The sequence below is a fragment of the Petaurus breviceps genome, unplaced genomic scaffold (assembly GCF_028583685.1).
Source record: "Petaurus breviceps papuanus isolate PSGF00001 unplaced genomic scaffold, PetGlider_PUasm1.0 171, whole genome shotgun sequence".
NCBI lineage: Eukaryota > Metazoa > Chordata > Mammalia > Diprotodontia > Petauridae > Petaurus > Petaurus breviceps.
The window spans coordinates 10,293,016-10,299,064 of NW_027185754.1; positions in this window are offsets into that span (position 1 = coordinate 10,293,016).

A 6,049-nucleotide genomic window follows, 5' to 3' on the forward strand; every position below is an offset into this window, starting at 1 on the left:
AAAAAAGGCTTCGCGCTGCCGCTGCCTCTGCTGCTGCCGCCGCTGTCGCAACCACCGCCAACCGCCGCCAGCCACCACAGGACCGTTAGCTCGGCTTTCACTTTCTCTCGCTTTCCGCTTTCTCTTGCTCTGCTATGTCAGCACGTCCATGGGGCATGGAAGATCTTTAAATCCCATAACCCTTACAGGAGGCACTGTGCCAAACTTCAAGCTTTTTTGTGCTACTGTTTTCAGAGCTAGTTAGGAATGGGGGTAATCTGAAAGTTTTCCATGCTTCCAAGGTGGTATTATCTTGTGGGACATGTGGTCACTGCTCTTCTGCTCTACCCTCTGGTCTTACTCAGGAAGGCCTCCTCCTCCCCTGCTGCAGTAAGTACCAATACTCCTCTTTGCCCTGGAACTGTGACCAGGGCTCCTGATCCCTTGCAATTGACCATAAAAACTCCTTTCTACTCTGAAACTGTAACCCAGAACTGTGTATTGGCAACAGAGTTGCCAATCAGTTCCAGCTGCATCCACTGCCAGCACAAGATACCCTGTAATCTTTTTCTGAGCAGTTGTCCTGATCACCTCTGGGTTCAGAGCACCCAAAGCTGCTGCTGCTGTCACTCTTACAGCCGCCTCTACGGCCTACCACTGGTGTTCCTTTCTTGCTCTAGGCCTGTGAAGCCCTGTGTTACAGATCTCTCCTGTGGACCTCCTAAGTTGTCTTAGGCTGGAAAAATGTCTCCTTCTGGCCTTTTGTTAGCTCTACTGCTCCAAAATTTGATTTGAGACGTTATTTTAAAGTTGTTGGGAGAGTTCAGCTGGGTCCCTACTCTGTCATCTTGGCTCTGCCTTCCTCCTATTTCAGACTATGAACTTTTGGTGGGAATGCTGTGACTTTGTGTGACACTGATCTGTATTATCTGGGGTCTTGACACTACTTTCTCTGAGTACTGATTGTTGTTTTCTTAAAAAAACTCAGGGGTGGCTCAGGCCAGAGAGCTATAAACTTTTAGAGTTCTCTATGTGGTCTGATTTAATGCTCTGATAATTGTCCTCACAGTTGGAACTCTTCAGGTTCTCAAACCCAGTGTGGGTCTGGGCAACACAGTAGACAGTTGGTATCCCCAACTTGACAACTACCTGCAGGCTCTAAAGGTTCAGAGTACTAAAATTTCCTATGTTCACCTGGTCCATATTCTCTGTGTGAGTCACTCAGCTGCAAGTCTCAGCTGAAATCCACGGGATGAATCTGTGATCCAGCTGTAACACAGCAGCTGCCCCTGCCCCATACAGCAGCAGGAGCACAGGACTTCCAAAGGCTCTGGACCTGCCTCCCTGGATAGAACCTTTCCTAAGAGTCCATAGGCCTTGGACTACCTCATTCATTGTGCTCAGCTGGTCTGGAAAAATAACCCACTGTGGTTTCTGGCTGGATTTCCCCATCACCATTCAGTTTGGTACTCTTCATTGATCTTTACTGAAATTGATTTGCAAGCGAGACAGGCTGTACTCCTTCCTCTTCCTCCACTGTCCTTGCTAATCGTAGGATAAGCACATTTTCATAATTCAAGCCTTCCTTGTGTGGTAAAATATCCTGAAAGTAGGGAAATTAAAAGCACCTTAGTGTGAATATGGTCTATCAGATCAAATAAATAAGAATGACTCCTGTTTCAATATTGTTCTATGCTTTACAAAGCACTTTCCTCACAAAAACCTGTGAGATAGTCTGAGTGTTATGATCTTCTGAGGTCAAGAGATATGATGTTTGCTTAAGGTCGTGCAGTTGGTTAATGGAAACGTCAGAACTCAAACTTAGGTCTTCTGCTTTCACATCTGGTGCCCTTTACCCTACATTCTACTGCTTCTCAGAAAAGATGTAAACCAACTCTTAGGCTGCTTCTTTGTAGTCCTGCACATGTAATTATTTTTAGGGGACTTGAGGCAATTGCTTCAGTCTTGCTCAGTCACCTCCTCTTTGTATTTTCTTAATCTTCTTTTCACAATTGTCCTTTGCCTACTTGTCCATATGTCTATGTCCCCCTTCTCTAAGACCTGTCCTCAGGGCATACCCAGTAGTCTCACCTATTATTCCATGGACAAAATTTAGGCAGACAACATTCTCACTCGAGGACCATTCCCATAATCCACCGTTAAAGAAGCCCTAGAAGGGAGGATAACTGAATCATAGATCTAGAGCCGGAAGGGATAAGGGACCATAGAGGTCATCTAATCTAACCCCCTCCATTTCACAGATAAGGACACGGAGGAGCAAGGAGGTTAAGAGATTCTTCCACAGTACACTTCTCTAGACACCCCAATGTCTTCCTTAACTTTGCCTAACCTCCTTGGCTACACAATTTGCATTTTTAGCAAACTCTAGAGATTACATTATGAATTTACATTCCCTTATTTCTACAGTTACAAGGCATCAATCACACCCAAACCCATTTCTGTACTTTTTGATAGGTGCTGTGACCATTTATTTTGTCATGAACTAGGGCTGTTAAATCATTCAGTAAGTATTTATGGAGTGCCTACCATATGCCCCAAGTACTGGTCTGGGCTCCAATGTTAAATTATTAATAGATGACACCACCAAGTTAAATGAAGATTAATATTTTTGGTTGCTGCTTACAAAGAATCCTATGGGAGAAATGGCAAACTGTTTTTCCCACTAATCACATAGCTTATTAATCATTCCAGTATCAATACTGTCATTCTCTTAGAATTTTAACTCAATTCAATTCAACAAACATTAAAAAGCCTACTAAGTACAAGATACTGTGCTAAGCACTGGTAATACAAAGATGAAAGGCTATATATTCCCCACCCTCAGAAAGTTTACATGTTAAGGAGGGAAATACAACCAGAACTGTGAGGCTCTGCATAGTAAGTCTAACTGTGGGTTTCTTTTGGGAAGAATGTAGGGGTGGCAGGGAAATCAATCTATTTGTTCCTACTATGTGCAAAAGCACTAGGAACACAAAGATGAAAATGGCACACTTCCTGCTCTCAAAGAACATGAAATATACTTGAGGTTGGGGTAAGTTTGGGGAGACAAATAAGTCTAACAAGAGATAGAATACAATAGAGGCAAAGGAAGGTGAAAAGCAAAGAGTTCCAGGAAACTTTGAGGAGGAAGAGAACAGGATCATAGATTTAGAAGTGAAGATCACTTATTTCAATCCCCTCATTTCACAAATGATGAAACTGAGGCCTAAAGAAGGCAAATAATGGGCCATGGTCACCCAGGTCATAAGTGACAAATAACTAGTGGGGAAGAAGGTGCCGCGTGAGCTGAGACTTGAAAGGAAAGGCCTTCATCAGGTGAGAGATTCACAAATGTTGCAACTTGAGAGGAAGGAAGATGAGATCAACAGGTGAATTTGGCTGGAATATAACAACCGTTAGAATTTAGGTAGCACCTCAAGGTTTGCAAAGCACTTTGCAAATATCATTTCACTTTATTCATACAACAACCCTGAGAAGTAGGTCTTATTATTATCTTTATTTCACAGATAAAGCAACCGAAGCACCCAGAATAAAATGACTTGCCTAGGGTCACATAGCTAATAAATGTCTAAGGACAGATTTGAACTCAGTTCATCCAGACTCTGAGTGTAGCACTCTATGTACCACACCAGCAAGCTGCCTTATTAAGTGAATTAAGGTGATAGAGGCTAGAGGAGATTGCACAGTGAGAAAAAACAATTCTAAAGTGTTTAGGTTCCAAAGGATGGAACTGGGTTTAATGAAATTGGCAGGAAAAAAGGAAGAATAAAATCTTGTACTATAAAATTCACAGTATCAGGGGCAGGAAGGAGACTTATGAGTTTTGACATTTCTGGGAGTCACAGGTAAAACTGATAAGAAGTAGGCAGTTTAATATTTCACTGAAACTCTGAACAGCATGGACCTAACAAAACAAAGTTCAGCATGGTAGAAACTTTTTTAACCCCAAGGAGAGATATGAGTGAGGCTATCACACCTGTAGTTCTGATTCCTGACAGGGGCCAAGACCCAGTGTCGAGGGGGGGTGGGGGATGAGGTTTTAACCAGTTTACACAATCTCACAGGCTGAATTCTGCTGCAGTTTCCTCTGTCGTAATTTGGCCACCAGATGTCAGAATCAGTTCAAAAATGCAGGGAAGCTAAATGCCCGTTTTCCAGCTGGTCTGTTCTGGGAACTCTCCAAGAAGAGACCAGGGAAGTCCAGTGGGGGCTTGGGGTGGGGGTAAATCTGCTGCCACAGTTTAGTGGGACAAGAAACAAGTCTGCTGTGTGCATATAAGACCTCCTGATGAACTTGTCTTTAGACAAAAAGTTGGTAAAGTAGGCTTATGGTGTCACCAGCCTCCTTTTTCTTTCTTCCTTCTTCCCTTCCCTCTCCCACAGCCTTGGGCAGGTATTTAGTTCCCTTATAATCTCTCCTCCCTGACCTCTCATCCCTTTAGATCCTCCATGTACAATGGCATGCCAATCGTCTCTAAGACCTAAAAGAAAAACTAATTCAATAATTGAATTTGAAAAAATTCAAACTAATTTGGCCACAGAACACTTTTGGTCTTGAAATAATAGGATTAGGATTGTGTAAAGTCATTAGAGATTATTTAAAGCTCATCCTTTTTATTTTACAGAAAAAGGAACTGAGTCCTAGAGAGAAGGGACTTATCCTGTGACACAGCAATAGTGAAGTGGCAGAGCTGGTATTGAAACATAGGCCTTGTGATTCCAAATCCAATGCTCTATCCATTAGATCACACTGCTTTGATGGAATTTTTAAGTGCTATCCCATGCCTTCTCAGGGGTATGGAATATCTGTAGAACAATGGGAAAATTGTGGAAAAAATATAGGAATAGAATCTTGGATTTGGAGTAACAGGATCTAAATTTAAATACTGACTCTGGCATTACTTTTGTTACTTTGGGCAAATAATTTAACCCCCCTAGAAGTTTTTCTATTTGTAGAATGAAGGAGTTGGATTACATGGCTTCTAAGGTCTTTTCCAGCTTTAAATATTGAATCCTGCATTAAAACATTTCCTAATTCAATATGAGTGAAAAAAGTGAAAACTTCTCAGACTATACTCTAAAATCTAGTAGGGCTTTTTGTGGGAAACAGGCCCAAGTTCCCCTTCCCCAGAAATCACATGATTTACAAGGACTCAAAACTCAGAGCCATAGGGAGCCACCCCTTTCCTCAGTGACACCTCAGCATAAGATATGCCAAATAAGGACAGAAATGCTTTCTCAAATGTACATTGGGTGGTCTACTGTTTCCTTGTTCTGGTACTTGAGGTAGATTGCCGCACTTAGATTGTATACCTACAAACAGAATATATATGTATGTATATATAATATATATGTATACCAGCCAATGGAAGAAAAAGGTCAGGAGGGGAGTGGGGGAGAATTCCATGTTAGGGCTTTATAACTTTGCCATTTCCTTTTGTAAACTGCTTCTCCTCCCTGACCATTTGTCAGGAGGGTGGCCCTTTCTTGAGATCGTAATAAACCATTCTTTTCTGCTTCCTACCTTGAGAAACCTCTGAGTACTATTTGGGTAAGGATTTCTGTTGCACACAGTTTTTGGGGTGCACACAAATATTTGATATCTTTGAGGAAAATATTCCTTGAAATATTCCTTGAAATTTTCTCACCCAACCCCTCTTCACATCATGTGGTATACCAGGATTCTTTAGAACACAGAATTTGGAGAATATTGTTTTTGAATATTATTCCTGGTAGAGTGAGGGAGTAGTGGGGGTGTGAAGATAGATTGAGAGAGGGAGAAAGGATCCGCATTTTAACCTGAATCTGAGACTAATATAATGAAAATCTACTGGAATTTCAGGTATCTGCCTGCAGACGGAGGTGAATTGTTTTTCCCAAGGACATTAGAATCTTCCTAGCTCTCCCCTGAGATCGCCTCACAGAAAAGGTTAAGAAGCCCTATCATAAGTGATCATACCAAGGCTAGTCATATTCCCTAACTCATAGTTATAGATCACAAGTTGTCTAACTTGAACTCCCTTGCTCTGTTGGAACAGCAGTTTGAAAA